Source organism: Dendropsophus ebraccatus, chromosome 13 (genome assembly GCF_027789765.1).
Source record: "Dendropsophus ebraccatus isolate aDenEbr1 chromosome 13, aDenEbr1.pat, whole genome shotgun sequence".
Taxonomy (NCBI): domain Eukaryota; kingdom Metazoa; phylum Chordata; class Amphibia; order Anura; family Hylidae; genus Dendropsophus; species Dendropsophus ebraccatus.
Window position 1 is genome coordinate 47,518,167 of NC_091466.1, and position 18,838 is coordinate 47,537,004.

Sequence of the window (18,838 nt, forward strand, 5' to 3'; positions counted from 1 at the left end):
GTGCATAACACAGGAAGTGTGGGGGTCCGTAAGCTTGACAAGCAGCAGTGCAAGAACCCTTTCACACCCTGCAGTGAATAGAAGTGACCTGAACAGCGGCTCACATGCAGCAGCTGCTTGGATTAGAGAGACTAACTTTAACGTGGAATGAAGCTCCACTGATGGGGCCAGTCTTTGTAAACTGTTATGTCCAGTTTGAGGCTCGAGTAAGAGGAGCACGAAACATGGAATCAGAAAAAGCAGTGAATTTATGTGTCATACTCTGCTCAATGGGGCCTTGCACTATGGACAACCGTGTATTGGAGTTTTGGCTAAAGTAACAGTGGTCAATAAATTATTAGCTGTCAATATATTACTCTACACAGTTCTGGGATCAAACAAGTTTTGAAGTGAATGTTTTAAATTACCTGATCAGCACCGATGCGGGGATCCTGGTTGCAAGATTTTTTTTTTTTTAAATGCTGCCCAGTTCCCGTGCTTAGCACCATTCTTTTCCTAAGCACCAGCCCTATGCACTGTAAGCAGGTCCAGCGCTCCTCAATGTGACCATATCCTTCCCCCTCTATGACCTCCTCGATTAGAATCTCCTGAAGTGAGACAGGGGACTTTACTCACCCCCTGCATTCAGCCACTACACCCCCTTTAATGAGGTCATGTACATTGTTCACATACATGACACCAGAGCTGCCGCAAATTTAGGGTAACTTTTTTTGTTTTTATCCTGACTTTAGAGTTTAGTAACTTTTTAAGACTTTTATAAAAGGTCCTGCAAAAACCATGCCCTATTGTTAATACTGGCGTTACTTCTGCACCCCCAAAAACTATGCCTCTAGATCAATGTACCTATTGGTGCAGTCCATAAACAAGCTGCTCACACTAATGCCTGCAAGAAGTATATATATAAGTAATAATAAATGTCGAGTGTGTGCCGATTGCTGTTCTTGCTGAAGTTTATTCCAGGGCCTGGCCTAGCGGCCAGGTCCCTTGTCAGGGATTCTAAGACAAATTCAGTATAGACCTCAAGTTTTCACATTACATAAAAGCCGCCACATAGGGACACCTTCCCGAAGTACTCCACTGATCTTTGTTCAGCCATCTTGGGAAACCTCTCCTATAACTCTCTGCTAAACTGCAAGTCACCCTGACAGAGTTATGATACTGCTTAGGCAAGGCCCCTTAGTAGCCCCCTAGTCACCTTCACAAGTCAAGTCAAGACCAACCAAACCCTTAACCTGACGTACTAAGTAAACCAAGTACACAGAAGCTGCCTTACTTACACTTCTATACCTCAAGTACACAGCCTAAGTATTCTGTGTTGTCTACAAGGAGAAAGACTATTGTTCTTATACTGCACCTATCTGCCAAAAGTACAGCTTATATTGCACTAAAGACTTGCTCAGCAAACTGTTCAACTTTTGCTTACGAACTTGGATTCTGATAACTCCGTCCTCGCACCTCCACCCGTTCTACCTTTTTCAAAGCCTAGTGTCAGTGTACCTGGGGGTGGGCATACCGTTCCTGGCCATCGTGGCAAGTGCCTAGTTGGAATTAGTAGAGGGTTACGTGTACCAACACCTGGCAACCCACAGGTTACTGCATATATTTACCAAATAGAACAAATTAAATAATAAATAAAAGGATACTTTATTTTTTTTGCTTAACACCAAAGCTGAAGCCATCTCATTATGAAAACCATATAGATAAACAGTTAGTTTGATCCACGTACACAGACTGAAAAACATCAAGCTTCACCACAAACCATACAGAATGAGTTTCTCTCAAGTGTTTAATAGACACCATGAAATGACTCTCACCTTCAGTGAAGCTACCTATGAGCGTGATGGAAACGTACACTTTGCCTCCCGGCTCCAAGTCGATCTGAAATAAAGAAAAAAAAGAGACTGTTTACATGTAATTCTGCCAATTGCTTACTGTTAGTATTATATACAGACACCCCCCACATGAATATTACCTTCTAAGGACTCTGGGTGTTTATCCCTCTCATAGATAATTGCCCATTAACAGGTCACTGTTTACAGGCTAAAGATGGCGGATTTTACCAACAACATCAGGATTCAAAAACAGTCTCCCACCACAAGCCTGTGTACCCAATTATTTCTCAAAGTGTTTTTCTTGTGGTTAGAGCCACATTATTCTGACCAAACGTTCAGAGATGGGATAGCGTACTGCATACTGTAGGATTACTGTTGGAGTACATTGTATAGACAGCTTCTTCTAGTGAATGATGCTAAAAATGTTTGAATTTTACTACACGTCTATGGAGGCCAAGATGAGCTCTCCCAAGCATGCATTTGTTTTCAGTGGGAAGAAGGACGTGGTCGCTTCTAGAAGCCTCTGGGAGCACTTTAAAGGGGTTATTCCAGTGCTACAAAAACATGGCCACTTTTGCCCCACTCTTGTCTTCAGATTGGGTGGGGTTTTAAAACTGAGTTCCATTAAAGTAAATTGAATTGCAAACCGCACCTGAACTGGAGACAAGAATGGTGCAAAACAGGCCATGTTTTTTGTAGCGCTGAATAACCCCTTTAAGGGCTTTTTACACAAGGCTATTTATTGTTTGCCAAATTATTGCTTGGTGTAAAAGCCACAGTGATCAGCTGTGCTAAAATCATTAGGCTGCACATCCCTATGTAAAGAGACAATTATGTAAGATGGCATAAACTATGCAGTAACGTGGCACTGTAGGAACCCGTACTGTAAGTGAATGGGGACAGGCTGTGACCCTTTTGTGGCTGCGATCCAAGATAGATTTCTTACAACTATTGGGTTGCAATGACTTGTGACTGCGACATGACCCTTTTCCAGTTACATTAGCTGCCATGCAGCATGATCACCGCAGTGTGACATGGCAATTAGAGATGAACGCAGCTCAAGCATGCTCAGGTCTGTCTGAACCAGAGCATGTGGCCAAAGTTTGCCATTGGAGATGTGTGCAACTCCGTCCAAACCCGAGCATATGGCATTTGATTAGTGGTGGCTGCAGAAGTTAGACACAGCTCTAGGGAGTCCTGGAAAACATGGATAAGGCCTATGGTTGTATACATGTTTTCCAGGCAGCTTTCGGGCTACAACCAACTTCTGCAGCCACCATCACTAATCTAATGCCACATGGTCGGGTTTGGACGGGGTTCCACTCAACTCTAATTGGCCATACAACTCATGTTGCCCTAGTCTACTTGAAATATGTATTGACTCATTTTAACAAGTGCTGATGTTTGTATCAGGTAGCCATGTGCATGTCTAAAGGAGCCTTATATATCAGAAAACAAGAAGAATTGGGAACTTGACCCTTATCTTCCACAGACATCGGCCTTTGGTTTCTGCAAACATTTATCTAATATATATGGTCAGCTTAAGGCCCTATTACACAAATCTATTATCGTCCGTATTCGGCTGTTACGGCCCATAATCGTCTTGGAATGGAATGATCAGCCGACATGAATGATGTCAGCTGAATGTTGCTGTCGTTTGTCTTTCAACATATAGCAACGATCTGCTGCTGTCTTCTATGGGCTGCCCAGACAATCTAGCAATCACCCGGGCAGCCCCCCGGCTCTCACCAGCTTGCTGCAGACGCGTGTAATAGCGCCTGCAGTGAGCGGGGAAGCACTCATTTGTTCCTCAACATTGCCCTGTGTAATAGGGACTTTAAAAGGGTTATCCAGCTCTACAAGAACATGACCACTTTCTTCCACAGACAGCACTACGCTTGTCTCCAGTTCAGGTGTGGGTTGCAGTTAAGCTGCATTCACTTTAATAGAATTAAGTTGCAAAACCTGCACCCAAACTGGAGACAAGAGTGATGCTGTCTCTGGAAGAAGGTGGCCATTTTTTTTTTATAGTGCTGGATAATCCCTTTAACTCACGGCAGCCTTATGATTTAGCGTTGTAGTTCACAAAATAGAATACCAATAAAAACACACACACTCTCTAGGATTTTACAGTTCCCTGTTTGTAAATACTATTATTACACTAAGAAACACCCAATGTTTTTTAGTAAACCTGAACCTATTGTAAGGTAAAAGATATTACTGAGCAACGAATTCTTCAGTGTCAGACCAGAATTTCACAGAAAGCATGTAAACTAGGTGGAGTGCCAAGCCCTCACTGTGAGAAATGTCTGAGAACCTGTTGGGTGACTTTGTGATCTTCATTCCTTACAATCCAGTAGTTGGGGTAATGTCCCCTTGCATAACACAAGATCATTATATTAGTTATGTCAAGTATGATCTAATATTTGTTTGTCATCCTCTGACCTATAGCATCATATAGACTTTTAACAAAACTGGCTTGGCAGCATGAAGCTTCTTGTCCTGTCTTGGTCTCCACTAATAGGAGTTGATGCAGGTAGAAAAGGGAAGCCTTTTTATCAGTCAGCTCGAGAGCATGGGATGATGGCTCGACGAATATTAAAGGGGTTATCCAGTGAAAATCTTATTCTTTCAAATCAATTGGTGTCAGAAAGTTATATAGATTTGTAATTTTCTTCTATTTAAAAATCTCAAGTCTTCCCATACTTATTAGCTGCTGTATGTCCTGCAGGAAATGTTTTTATTTACACAGTGCTCTCTGCTGACATCTCTGGCCAAGACAGGAACTATGTCTCGTTTTTCTACGAATCCCCATAGAAAACCTCTCCAACTCTGGACAGTTCCTGTCTCGCCAGAGATGTCAGCAGAGAACGCTTTGTCAGACTGAAAACAAAACAACATTTCCTGCATGACATACAGCAGCTAAGTAGTATGGGAAGACTTGAGATTTTTTTAAAAAAAAGTAAATTACAAATCTATATAACTTTCTGACACCAATTGATTTGAAAGAAAAAGATTTTCGCTGGATAACCCCTTTAATGGTGTGAGCTCCTAGTTGCCAAATTTATAGACACAGAAAAATCTGGATATCAGGGTCACCTTCCCAGTCCGCAGAGCTACAGGATTGATGGATTTGTACACGCCCCGCAATAAAAAATTATCTGAAGACTACAAGGCAGTTTAGATATGTCCAAACTCTCAAAGAAACAGTCTGCTATTTTTTTTATTGCAGGGCATGTACAAATCCATGGACTTCTACTCCTGTAGCTCTGCATCAGCTAAGCAAATTAATAAAAGTGAAGCTTCGCCATCATACTCTCAGGCAATCAGATTATTGCTTATCATTAAAGTGGATCAATAGAACATGTTTGACAATTAGTAGAGTTACTGACCTGCGACATATGTTGATTTGGAGACAGCACACTTTGTAGGAATCTATGGCATACAAATTGTTTTTGTTCTAAGGATAAGGTCAATTACCAAGCGAAAGCTTAAAGGGGTTATCCAGAGAAAATCTTTTTCTTTCAAACAAACTGGTTTTAGAAAGTTATAAGTAATTTACTTTTCTCTCATACTTATCAGCTGCTGTATGTCCAGAAGGAAATGTTCGACCGACCCCCCGCTAGAGACCCTTATACTTACCCCGGAGAACAAAGTCCCGCTCCTGGAGCCGCTCCCGCTGCCGAGATATTACCGTCGGAAGCCCGGCGCACGCACATCAGAGATGAGTCCGATGCCCATAGAGAATGACGGCTCCATTCATTCTCAATTGGCATCGAACTCATCTCTGATGCGCGCACACTGGGCTTCCGACGTTAATATCTCGGCAGCGGGAGTGGCTCCAGGAGCGGGACTTTGTTCTCCGGGGTAAGAATAAGGGTCTCTAGCGGGGGTGGGCTGGGCTCTGCCCCGGCACGGGGGGGGGGGGGGGGTGACCGATTCCCTTTAAAAGAAAACAACATTTCCTGCAGGACATACAGCTGCTGATAGGTATGGGAAGACTGGAGATTTTGAAATAGAAGTGAATTACAAATCTATAAAACTTTCTGACACCAGTTGATTTTCGCTGGACAACCCAGTAATATTCTTTAACAGTGATGCCCAATTGGTTAGTACATGGAGGTGCCTACAGGTCTTAGAGGAAGACAAATCAATCTGCTTTTCTTGGGGTAACAATCTAGCATCTGTTTGCTGAGTACACTACCCCATCATAAAGATAAGAGCTCATCTATTATGGCCACACTCTTTTCCATCACCAAAAGTTGTGCCATATCTTTATGTATAGGGATACAGGCTTTGTATATACCAGGTTCTTGTGTTTCTTCCATCTCTTTACAACAAGAGATCTCAGAAATGTAAACTTGTTGTAGCTAAATAAGATACGAGGAGAAAATGTCAACAATACAACTGTATGGAAAAAGCTACATAAAAAAGTTGCAAGGGTGTGTGCCTGTCTGTCCCGTGATCGGCCATAGCGGAATGTAGTGTATGACCTGTGACTCAGGCTGATAGCGAGGACCTCATAGTATGTTGAGTCTACAAGTTTGCATCTCACACGGTGGGTGATGTATCCTCGTGCTAGTACATGAATACTTTTTCTGGGGGCCATGCGTCAGAAGAATCCCATAAATGAAACCAGAAAACTATGGCTCCATGTGAACAATACATTAAACTGCATCATCATTCTTATGCAAGGGACTTATACAATTCTTGATTCTATGGAGCTTATATAATTGTTCCCCTGTCTCTTCTATTACTGTTCTGTTTGCTTTCTAACAGCAATAGCCGGTGGCAGAACTAGGATAACACACAATGAGTCTTTGCTAATCTATGTTATATAAACTAGTCAAACAATCTTCATATAAAAGGTCTCAATTACATCAAGACTGAAAAGAACCAAATAGTCCGTACATACTCCAAAGTGTGTACTGCTCACAATCCTGGTGATATGTAGTGCCCTGTGCTTCTTATATACACCATTTATTTGCACAACTCCCCGCAAACTTCTTATTGTGCACCACGAACAATCTATATAACTGTACTTTCTTATACTTGTAGGGGACCTAAGGCGGGAACTGTGCTCATACTGGGATACACATCTGCTATGGGGGCCTGACCCAAAATGCCTACTGCAATGTCATCAAGACTGCTCTGCTGCCAAGGGCCCTATTACACAAAACGATAATCGGCCCTATCTGGCCAATTATCATTCCGTGTAAGGGTCTATTTACACAGAAAGATTATCTGACAGATTATGTGCCAAAGATTTAAAGCCAAAGCCAGGAATAGATTTGAAAAGAGGAGAAATCTCAGGCTTTCCTTTATGACCTGATCTCTGTTTCAAATCTTTGGCAGATAATCTTTCTGTGTAAATGGACCCTTATAAACACAACGATCAGCTGATGACATCGATCATCGGCTGATCGTTGATTTAGGTCTGGACCTATAATTGTCGGGCACCAACCGGCGGCTGACGATTTGCAAAGTGTATACATTACCCATCCATGGTCCTGGGCTCCCCTTTGGTGCACTTCTCCCCAGATCCCAGGATTAGAGCGACCAGTGATTGGCGGAGCAACCTGTCAGCTGAGACAGGCCGCTCTGAAGATGCAGCATGCGGGACGGTGGAGAAGCAGACCACAAGGGGAGCCCTGGACCATGGATGGGTAATGTATGCAGTTAAAGCAAGGGCTGCAAGGACATCAGTAACGATGTCCGCGCAGCCCTTGCTAAATTATAAATCGGGCCGTGTAATAGGCCCAGTAAACGAGCACCAATCTAGCAGATCGGCGCTCGTTTACAGTTATTATCGGGCCGTGTAATAGTAACCTAAGGCTCTCTTGTATGACATCTCTTGGAACTTGGTTTAGTTCTGCTGAGCTTCAATAGGGGTGGTGTTGTCTCTGGAAGACAGTGTCTTGTTTTTCTCATCCTTTAAAGACACGCTGTCAGCAAGTTTCTGCTGTCCTATCTCAGGGTAGCATAAACTAGAGACAGAGAAGCTGAATAGAATGATATATCACCTACATTGTTCTGTGCAGCTTATTTGGAGATCTCCTCCTAAGTAACATGGACAATAAGTAGTCCTCTCCATTATGTGCATGAGAGCAGTAGTCCTCATTATTCAAGAGCAGAAAACTTTGGCTGCTGATTGGCAATTATCTATTTATGCTGTGTATAGGTAGTCAACTGTCAATCAGCAGCTGGAGGGTGGGCGGAGGGGTGTGTCAAGAATCCCATTCTCCTGCATATTAGGAGAATGGCTGAACAGAAATATATAAGTAATACCCTGATCTTTTCAGCATTTCTGTTTACGTACCCTCATTTAAGGCAGCATAAACCTAGTGACAGATTCCCTTTAAATCATAAGAACGAGTAGACCAGTTGCCTTAGGGATTTTAATCTGCATAGTTTGATTAATGGAACCATATAATATTAATATTCCTCTAAGGTAAATCACACTGAATCTACCCCTAGTGACACTAGTAGGTGCTGCCCTGCATTTTTTTTTTGCCTGGACAATCCCTTTAAGCTTTTTCCCACATAAATATTTTGTTTCAGGGATGGAACAGATAAGGAGGTTTTATCTCCAGGCAAAAGATTCCAGTCTTTGGCTGTCAGGTGAAGATTCAATTTCAGTAAGGCTGCTAACATATTAAACAGTATTTTTCACCACTATTTGTAAGCCGAAACGAGAAGTGGAAACTACAAAGACTAAACGTATAGACCCGCTCTTCATTTTGGCTTACAAATAATAATACAACATACTTGCCAAAATACTGCCATATGGTTGCCCTGTAAGAGTTTCCAGAGGATTGTACCCGGACCATTTGTTAAGGGATCATTTACAGTGGTGGGATCTGCTCAGTATGCATTATCCCCCATGTAGCTCTATCATTGTTCTACAATAGATACTTTCATTAGGGGCTCATGATCTTACCATGTGCTTGAACTTTGGACTAGCTCCATAAATACAGATGGAATGTCAAGTGAACATTCTGCCTGCAGATTTCCTTCGCTACGCTAAAATATTTACTCTTTTCATTAAAGCTTCATATCATTAGCTTTTATTGCTTTATCATGTTAATGGATATAATAAGTCTGTTACAAAAGGGCCACAAAAACCGCCATGTGTCATCCCAGCATTCATTTTCCCCTTAACCTCAAATCACAAATGCAAGCCCTGGCCTGACTGTCAACAGGTATCAGTTCGAGTTATCAGATCCACGGCCAGGGCGGTCATTCCATCTCTGATATGGATGCGCTTTATTTGCAGGTCCATAGATTACTGAAAATGTTATATATTATATGGTTTATATATACAACAAAGAAAACCCGGATCATAGCCTTTTAAATCATCTCCAACTTTTTTTTTTATGAGCCACACATAAAAATCACAAGAAACCAAAACTCTAGCAATATAATATATACTCTAGCAATATAATATATACCCCCAAGGGGTCCTTTGCGTTTAGATTATGGGGAAAGGTGCAATAGGAGCATACTATATGGGACATTATGTTTTACTTTGGTTAGGGTAAGTGAGTTATATAGGTTAATAATTATGGGTATTAAAGGAGAAGTCCAGTGAAAATTTTTATTAAAGTATCGCATTGTCCCCCAAAAGTTATACAAATCACCAATATACACCTATTACAGTAAATGCTTATAAAGTGTTTTTTCCCCTGTACTTACTACTGCATCAAGGCTTCACTTCCTGGATAAAATGGTGATGTCACGACCAGACTCCCAGAGCTGTGCGGGCTGTGGCTGCTGGAGAGGATGATGGCAGAGGGATGCTCAGTGTCCTTCCAGTGCCCTGTGTCCCTCAGTGTCCCCCTACCATCATCCTCTCCAGCAGCCACAGCCTGCACTGCTCTGGGAGTCGGGTCGTGACATCACCATTTTATCCAGGAAGTGAAGCCTTGATGCAGTAGTAAGTGGAGGGAAAAAAGCACTTTATAAGCATTTCCCATAATAAGTTTATATTGGTGATTTGTATAACTTTTGGGGGACAATACAATACTTTAATAAAAATTTTTGCGGGACTTCTACTTATAGGCTGGGTTCACACTACGTATATTTGAGGCTGTATTTTTGAGGCTGTATAGCAACCAAAACCAGGAGTGGATTGAAGACACAGAAAGGATCTGTTCACACAATGTTGAAATTGAGTGGATGGCCGTCATTTAATGGCAAATATTTGCTGTTATTTTAAAACAACGGCTGTTATATTGAAATAATGGCCGTTATTTACTGTTATATGGCGGCCATCCACTCAATTTCTACATTGTGTGAACAGATCCTTTCTGTGTTTTCAATCCACTCCTGGTTTTGGTTGCTATGAGGATCTGACTTGAGGACCAAATACTGCCTGAAATGTACGTAGTGTGAACCAAGGCTAAAGACGCAAGTCGCTCCCAAGTGACACTGTATATGTATACTGGTTTATATGACATCTGTTGTTATTATATGCCCTATGCAGATTGATATTGATTTGTGAGATATATACTTATGCCCAGAACGCAAGATAGACAGATTTATATATAGCTGGAGTTTTGGTTCCTTATGATATTATGTATGTGTGTGTGGTTAATAATGAAAGTTGGGGCTGATTTAAAAGGCTAAGATCCGGGTTTTCTGTGTTGATATATGGCTTAGATTTAGGTTATGATGTTTGATGGACTCCATACTATAACAGTAATTTATTTACATTGTTTTGCCAATGTTATTTGTTCACTGGAACTGTTGTATATTAATATTTATCATATGGTTGTCTGATCCTACGAAACATGCAACATATGCCTCCAGATATTCATCTATAGCCACCTATAGAAACCGTGTTGGTAACCATCACAGAGGAAACTAGGTACTACACAGCAAGCTTTCAAATCAGTGAGCTGTGCAATGCAGAATAGGATAGGTAACTACTCTCATTTATGATCAAAGTATGGGGATCCAGAATAGCCTCCCCCTTAACTCAGAATACTCTATAAAAGATCTGATGGAGTTTTATAAAATGAACAACCACAAAAAAATAATTAAAATGGACACTTCATAAAAAGCTGCAGTTGGGACAACAAAAAAGTAAGAAAGCACACGTCTAGAGTTCAATACCTTGGTTATGGGATTAGGTTGTAACTGATAGTCTACACGTGCATTCTGCTGAATATACAGAAAAGATTATTTGCGTTTCTACACTGTATGGCTCCCCTTTTGGTTGGTGCCACTATGCATTATCTACTTACCCATTACTTTAGCCCTGGGGTGCATGGTAAACACCTTACAGCTTAGTGGTACACTTCAATAAGTGGTAAAACTGCACTGAGTATGACTGAGAGGAAGATCCTCTTTTTGTGATAAGCAAAGAATGGACCCCCCCCCCCTCCAAAAAAAAACTTCCCATATACCATTTATAATACTAGGCTGGACTAATCTTGTGCAGTAGAGCTTCTGGACCCCTGAGGCACCAGGTGTGACTTCTACTTCTGTACCCCCTTATAGCTACACCCACGAATGTTAGAATTTCTATTAGGCTGGGTCCACACTATGTTTTTCCTATTCGTTTAACGTATAGGTTTTATGGAAAAAATGGATGAAATTGTATGCCATCCATTTGGATCCGTTTTTCCATTGACTTCCATTATATTACATATATATATATATATATATATATATATATATATATATATATATATATATATATGGATCGAAATGGATGCGTTTTTTAACGTACACAAAAGTAGTGTTGATTACGTTTTTCTGTCCGTTAAAAGTAAACAAATAAAAACGGATACGTTGAACGGATAGGAAAAACGTAATGTGAACCCAGCCTTAGTGTGGAAACAAATTATGGAACAAACCTCTAACTCCTCATTTTCCAGTGTATGTCCCAAATAACAGTTTGCTGAGAGGAACTTATAGGGACAATCATAAAAGAGCTGGAATAAAATGTGACCGTCTATATAAATGTTTTTTTTTTTTCTTTATGGACTAAATATTTTTCCCTTTAGGCCAGAAGCACAAGACATCACTATTTATGTAACCAATTCATCTGGTTTATAATTACGATCAACACTATTGCTAATAGAAGGAGACTTTGTCACTTGTGTGGCTATTTATAATGCTACGCTAACACGAGATGTGAAAATCACTGCTATAATGGTGTTCACGCTAGGTGTATTTATGTGATCATGATAGACACTCTGGGAATAGAAGTCTGCAGACAAATGTTTCCCAAGGAAGCAGGATCGTAGGCTGTTCTACAGGATGGTCGGAGCTATTTGTATATAAAAGTCGTTACATAGAAACAATGACTATAAAATAATGGAATCAATTAGAGATAAGCAAATTGACAGTAATAACGAAGTAAATTGTGTTTGTGCTCACTTTACGTGGTTGGCGGTCGCTGACTGACACAGCGGTGAGTTAGTGTGGGGACTCATGTGAACCAGGGGACCTGCACGTAGTACATGGGGCAATATGGTTTGATCAAATTATATACCAACATCCTGGCGTTTGTTTTTGAATGTAGCTGAGAGGCATTAGTGTCAGCCATAGGTGTGAGGTGTAGCGCTCCTTTCTCTCCTTGTCCGTATTTACGTTTCTCTCTTTTCTGAGTGCTAGCACTCTTCCTGGTAAGACCCATGTGACCGCAATCAGCAGGAGGCACCTGTGCACACATGACTAGTACCTCCTATTTTTCCCCATTTTAGCTGCAGGAGCAATGGTGAGTGATAAGACCATGTACACACTTGTGTTGCTTGGTGGCAGCTTTCTCTGCCGGCGGTGCATGCTGGGTTTTGGAGGAGCCCTTGGGGATTGGTCCTGTGACATTGGAGTTGCAGGGCCGTTCTAAGGCCTCCCTTGTCTGTTTGTGCTCGCTTTGCGGGGTTAGCGGTCGCTGATTGACACAGTGGTGAGTTAGTGTAGGGACCCATGTGAACCAGGGGACCTGCACGTGGTATATGAGGCAATATGGTTTGATCAAATTATATACCAACATCCTTGCATTGGTTTTTAAATGTAGCTGAGAAGAATTACTGTTAGCCAGTCAGCCATAGGTGTGAGGTGCAGCGCTCCTTTCTCTCCTTGTCCATATTTAACGAAGCAAATTGCATCATTATCTCTGCAATCCGCTCATCAGCCGGCTGCCTTTTAACTCAGTGTCGCTGCTCCCTTGGTACTGGGAAAAGCGGGATCCAGTCCTAGGAAACTGGGAGAAGTTTCCCAGGACTGGATCCAGCTTTTTCCCAGCACCAAGGGTCATCAGCATCATCTGTCTCACCAGATAATGATGTGGGGAAACAGCGCTGGACCGGCGCCGAGGAGGAAGGTAGAGACATAACTTCCTTGTCAGCGTCCAAGGCGCTATATGGGGCTTCATCTAACCTGCTGACAGTTCACCTTTGAAAACTGGGTGAACATCCACAGTGTACAGAGATTTCAAATGTTTTTCTGGAGTTGTAAATACAGTAGAGTCTTAGGATGCCTCAGCTTAGTCACCATGTAATGCTTCATTTCTCCTCTGGAGGCGCTGCCGAAAAATTAAACATATGCGACCATATTTCCTCACAAACAACAATTTGTCCCTAGAGGTTCCAGCAGCAAGAAACCTTGTGATCTGCTTGGGCTCTCTTCTGACAAGTGCAGAAATGCAGCAGACAACCCTTTCATTGTAAACTCTTCAAATTGTAGAACCCAATGTACTACATGGATTTAAAAACATCTGTTTTGTTTACAGCTTTAATGCAGAACTATGGATCTCCATAGTTACAGACAAGAAACGAGCCCTGTCTGACATTGCAGTCAAATATTAAACTAGATCCTTTGTCCTAACCATGTACACACAGATATGCATATCAGACTTTTGTATTATTTAAACTTTTTTTTTTTTTTAAGGTGCACTAAAGGGATTAAAAATCACAAAAGTGCACATATCCTGTAAAAAAAGAATGCGTCATCAGAAAATAATTTATTGGTTAAAGAATTTTTTGTTGCATTTTTCTATCATTATAAAAAATCCTAAAATCTTGCAGTTTTTTTATTCTCACCACTGGGGCAAAAACTAAATTGGAGACTTCCTGTTGTGTCTGTTGTGATAAGAGAAGACTGCTGTACTTGATCTGTACTGCACTGCAGCATAATTCGACACAGATAGATAGATGTGACAATAGCAGCTCCCTATGGAATGGGCTTTTCAAAGGTCACAGAGTCTGCTTAATGATGTTTCCCATTCATCTCAAGGGGACAGTCTCTTTCTATTGTCTTCTATGTCCATGAGTCTTACTGTAAAGCATGTCACTAAATGCTGTTAAGAACAGCCCAGGCAAGATGGCAGCCCCTATAACAATGTACAAAAAGTTAAATAAAATTAAATAAATTTCAAAAAAAAAAATCAGAAAATTGAAACAGATTAGAATAAAAGAAACTTTTAGTATCTGACTCTAATCAGCAAAGGAAGATTAGGTGACACATTCCCTTTAAAATCAACTTTCACTGTCCGCAAATGTTTATATATATAAAAAAAAAAAACATATATTTTAAAAGAGGTTGCCACTAAAGACAAGCCTGTTTCCCTTAGAAGCATCCACGCAAGTTCCAAAACAATCAGGTTCCTGTTCGGCAGGGCTCACATGCAACATGTTAAGTAAACATATAGGTCATGTCTCAGGTGAGTCTCCGCTTTGTTCTTTTACTATTAGGCTCCATGCACACCCTGACCATCCCTCTTCCTTCCCTCATGTGACAGATTTATAGCCCCTGTACAGCAATTGCATGTCAGTAAGCCATAATATTAAAACCACTGAGGTTTAAAATGAATAACATTGATTATCTCATGACAATGTCACCTGCCAGGAGATGAGATATATATACGAGGGAGCAAGTCATCAGTCAATTCTAGAAGCTGATGCATTGCCAGCAGGAAAAGTAGGCAAACTCACAGGAGTATTCCCATCCCAAACATAGTTATACGGGTAGGTCTTGTCAAGGTTAAATATTTCTACAAATTCAAATACATTCATTTACAAACTTGCTTCATTCTCCTGATATGCTGCTCTTTCCCTTCCCATTGTTTATATAAAATATATATATAATATATATATATATATATATATATATATATATATTACACTGTGGGAGGGATTTATCCAACATGGTGTAAAGTGAAACTGGCTCAGTTGCCCTAGCACCAATCAGATTCCACCTTTCATTCCTCACAGACTCTTTAGAAAATGAAAAGTGGGTTGCTAGGGGCAACTGGGTCAGTTTTCACTTTACACCACAATTTGATAAATCTCCCCCTGAATCTGTATACATAAACATTGTATTTTCCACCATCCAGATCACTGCTTTTAGAGCGGAGCAGTGGTTGGTAACCTACACAACAAGCTGTCAAGAGGAGGAAAACAGTGGACATATTTGATTGCTCCCAACCTGCACAATACAATCCCCAGTGAAGGCCCCTAGGCCTGCCATCCTAGTGCTCCCTGCCAAAGCCAGGGTGTGCTCATGAAGTGGTTAAATAGACATACAATGTAATACATAGTATTGCAGTGTACCATGCAAGCTAACTGTTTAAGTACCCCGGGGGGAAAAGGGTCAAATTGATAATCTTACCTTTATTGACATGGACCACTAAGTCTCTAAGGAAATATATATATATATTTTTATAATATTTTATGCCAACAACCAATTTTGTCCTAGTGCGTGCGATATTGGACAGCATAGTGCCTCTCAATAAGGTCAAAAAGATGGCGGAAGGCTGGAACAGAAAGAGGGAGACTATAAGCACTTGTGTTGACCACCTAAAGGGCGCTTACCCTCACTGTACTTCTTTTCATGTGGTAAATGGCTCCAACTGTGTCCCTTCTAAGCTATAAAGGGGTTATCCCAGCGCTACAAAAACATGGCCACTTTCCCCCTACTGTTTTCTCCAGTTTGGGTGGGGTTTTAAAACTCCGTTCCATTGAAGTAAATGGAGCTTAATTGCAAACTGGAGACAACAGTAGGGGGAAAGTGGCCATGTTTTTGTAGCGCTGGATAACCCTCTTTAATGCCACTTATACAAAGCCTTTACCATGTCACTTAGACATTTTTTTTTTTTTTTTTTTTTTTTTTTTTTTGCAAACTTTAATCAGTTGGGATCCTGCTGCTGAGCTACATGGGAGAAGCGCATTGCTATGTGCTTTAACCCTTGATTCGACTTGCAAGAGACTTGGAGGTGAAGCGCCCAGCCATGTACTTCTTACATTTAGCTCAGCACTGTAACTCAAAACACATCTGTGTTTTCATTTTTCAAAATGAAAAAAAAAAAAGAAAAAAAAAAGGGAATATCATGTACAGGATAAAGCCAGGATAAAATGCTCAAATTACTATTTTTACAGCCACCTTCCCTTCCAAAACCATGGACTATAAAACCATCAAAAACCTCAACTGTCAGCACCATGCTAGACTACTTAAATATCGAGATGTGCGGTGGATGGAAAAGTGATGGTGGTGGTCCCAACAATCCTGTGTTATGCTACGTTTACACAAAACGATAATTCCCCGATTGTACGATTAACTATGCCAGAGTAATTTTTTTTTCATAACGATCAGCGTTTAGACGGTACGCTATATCGTACAGAAAATTCATTTTGCGATTGCTTAAGCCTCACACATTGGTTAAATCGGTGAACGACTGTTCACACGGAACAATCTGCAAATTATTTCCAAACGATCAACGACGATTTGAGAAGTTGTTGAAAAATCAAAATAAACAACTTCTCGCTCGTCGTTTAATCGTTCACTGTGTTTACACGTCCGATTATCGCTCGAATTCGATCGTTATCGTGCGAATTCGCACGATAATCGTTCCGTGTAAACACAGCATAAAGGTGACAAATCCTTTAACGGTAAATATCAAATTAGCCTAATAAATAAGAAAGCCTTTGGTCATGATACTGTGGTACTACAGTGTACTCTCCTGTGGAGTTCAGACACCCTGTAATATACGATAAGCAGACATGTAAGGGGTTGACCTGTTTCTGTTAAAAGCAAGTCCAATAAGCTGATAATTATAACATTGGGACGGTACAAGCATAAACTCGCGTAGACCTCGCACTCTTTACAGACAGGGTCCCTTAACTAAATAACAGTATACTGAATACTTGTCAGTCAAGTGCATGCTACAACTTAGACTATTCTGTAGATACTCCCTCCCAGTCTGCATTATAAAGGCCTACTACGATGGATGAATCATGGCCCAGATAATTTCTGTCAAGGAGAACAGACAAACGTTAGGATCAACTCTTCACTCCCATGTTTCAGACTGCTAGTCACAGGTTGGGGCATGTCACTACCTGGCACAACAAAGGAAAGTAATAAAAACTTCTGCTGAAAGTACACACACGACCCAAGCTTAAGATGTCTATTAACAAAGGAGAAACTAATTTAAAAATACTGGGGTTTAGCTTAGGGAGGCAGAAGATTTGGAGGGATTTGGTTTAGAGGGGGGGAGGGACCGCTTTCTTTTTATGCCGATGATGTACTGATTTTTATAAAGAATTGGAGGGCTGGTATCCCTAAAGTAATGTCTATAATTAACGAGTATGGGGTAGTATCTGGACTGAGAATCAATTGGGAGAAGTCCTCTTTACTGCCAATTGGCGATGATATATGTGATACTTCTCTGCCTGTTTCAGTTCTCAAGTCGGGTGAAGCACTTGAGTACTTAGGTGTCCTGGTCCCCGCTCACATTAGTAAGTTTAAAGAATTTAATTTACAGCCCCTAATGAAGAAGATAGGAAAAAAGATTGATATGTGGGTTGGTTTGCCTTTGTCAATGTCCGATCGGATCGCAATTATTAAAATGATTTTTTTGCCCCAGATCCTATTTTTTCTATATGCAACCCCAGTATGGATCTCTAATGCATGGTTTGTTAGATTGACAAAAAGGTTGAATTATTTTGTTTGGGGAGGGAAAAAACCAAGACTAAAATACACTAGTTTGGCAAAGAGGCTAGGGGAAGGAGGGTTTGGCCTACCTGATTTTCAAAAATATTTTTTGCAGCTAAGGCACAAGATCTTAAAAGAGGGCCGAAGTTAGCTGTCCTCAAGTATATCTTAGATTTAAATAAGGGTGTTTATGAAGATATAATAGAGGCAGTAGAAGCCGGGTTTGGGATAATGACACGTTAGTACAGATGGAAATGTACAGTAAGGTATGGGTTAATATTAAAAAGATTTGTAAGATTAAGGGCGGATTGGGGTTCACTCCATTATGGTTTAATAGTAAATTAAAGAATTTTGTAAGATCTCCGATTCACTTTTTTGGAGACTGAAGAGACTTAGGTTTGTATCACAGCTGGTAAAAGAAGGGAATATTATTTCGTTTACAGATTGTAAAAGGACTTGGGATTATGGATTCCCAGTTTCTTGGTTGGTATGCACAAGTTAAAAATGCTTTTCTGCACACATTAGATAAAGAAATTTGGGAAATTTATGATCATAGTATAATTAGGTATATTAAAGAACCTGAACCTAGTGGTAAATTCTTGTCATCTATTTACAAAATGTTGATTAGAGAAGTGGGAAGTGATCAGATGGGTATTCTTAAGAGTAAATGGGATCAGCTTATCGGGGAAGTCCCTGGTGATAGTTATTATTATTAGTAATACCAGGATAACCTCCTGTAGCGAACCATTCAGATTGATTTCTTTAAAAATTCTTTATAGGGTATACTACTCTCCAATCAACCTATTCAATAGAGGATGTCGGATTAATTCACTATGTCCAAAATGCCTTGGAGAACAGGCAGACCTTCATTTATTATGGGGCTGTGAAAAAATTCAAGGGCTATGGAGGAAAGTGTTGAAATATGTACGAGAATCCCTGCATATTGATCCTGGAACAGAAACTATATCAGATATTACTAGGGGGTTTTCCAAACGATGGGGCAGAAGGGTCCCTTAAAAATAAACTGTTTCTCTGGGTAAGGTATTGATAGCAAGGAAGTGGGGAGA

General features: G+C 40.6%; 1 protein-coding gene across 2 annotated transcripts in view; it reads right to left on the bottom strand.

Moving 5' to 3' along the window:
- PRKCH (protein kinase C eta) overlaps positions 1-18,838 on the bottom strand; it is a 139,532-nt gene that overhangs the window by 57,815 nt on the left and 62,879 nt on the right. The window contains exon 1 of one of the 2 annotated variants that reach the window (XM_069949152.1): positions 1,815-1,875. The exons of the other annotated variant lie outside the window; for it this stretch is intronic. The gene's annotated coding sequence lies outside the window, so the exon portion shown is untranslated. Of the gene's footprint in view, positions 1-1,814; positions 1,876-18,838 lie in introns of those variants that run through there. 2 annotated transcript variants of the gene reach the window in all.